At 31.0% G+C, this 690-nt stretch overlaps 1 long non-coding RNA gene across 2 annotated transcripts in view; it reads left to right on the forward strand.

Moving 5' to 3' along the window:
• Positions 1-256, forward strand: part of LOC137642425 (uncharacterized) — a 1,235-nt gene extending 979 nt beyond the window's left edge. For both annotated transcript variants that reach the window (XR_011044783.1, XR_011044784.1), the window contains exon 3: positions 87-256. This is a non-coding gene — a long non-coding RNA (uncharacterized lncRNA). The remainder of the gene's footprint in view (positions 1-86) is intronic.
• Positions 257-690: the final 434 nt, after the last annotated feature.

Raw genomic sequence — 690 nt, forward strand, 5'->3', positions numbered from 1 at the left:
TTACTGTAATTTTTATTACATCGGTCAGTTATGTAGGGATATGTGGCATTTACAAGACACTTTTCTGATAATTGACTCTTTTTCAGATTGGATGGCGTGACATCACGGTAAATGACCTAAGAACTAAATTGGATTAATAGAACTTCAAATTCTAACCAATGATAGTTTGGTTTGACTACTGGAAATCCTGTCAAGGTCTTCTATAAGACTTTAAATCTAATATAAATGCCTGTAAGTTTGTTACTGGAAGTCTGCAAAATTTGGAGGTTGTCCATAGTATGCTGAGTCTTCGGCTCGCACTGGAAAATATGGCTGGCTATAATGCTCGAATTAATAGGTTACTGGTCAGCAAGAACGTAAAGAATTGCTTAACTTTAAGTAATTACTTTATTGTCGAAATTACAATTAAGGCTTACTGGAAAAAAAAAAATATTTTGATAAATCTGGCAGCTAAAATCCTATTTGGTAATTCAAGAAAAATGAGGCTTTTGGTCAATTTGGTAACACTTTCCCTTAACGAAGATTATTTATGAAGCCTTTCAGTAGATTATAATAAATTTTCATACCAAATTGAAACTTGTGTGAACTTATAAATTTCATCAAAGTTTATTCGTAAAATTTATTTGTATTCTCTTCAAATTAAATATCTTCAAAACTATTGGTTGTCCTATTTGCTTGATATTGGGATAT

Source organism: Palaemon carinicauda, chromosome 6, assembly GCF_036898095.1.
Source record: "Palaemon carinicauda isolate YSFRI2023 chromosome 6, ASM3689809v2, whole genome shotgun sequence".
Taxonomy (NCBI): Eukaryota; Metazoa; Arthropoda; class Malacostraca; order Decapoda; family Palaemonidae; genus Palaemon; species Palaemon carinicauda.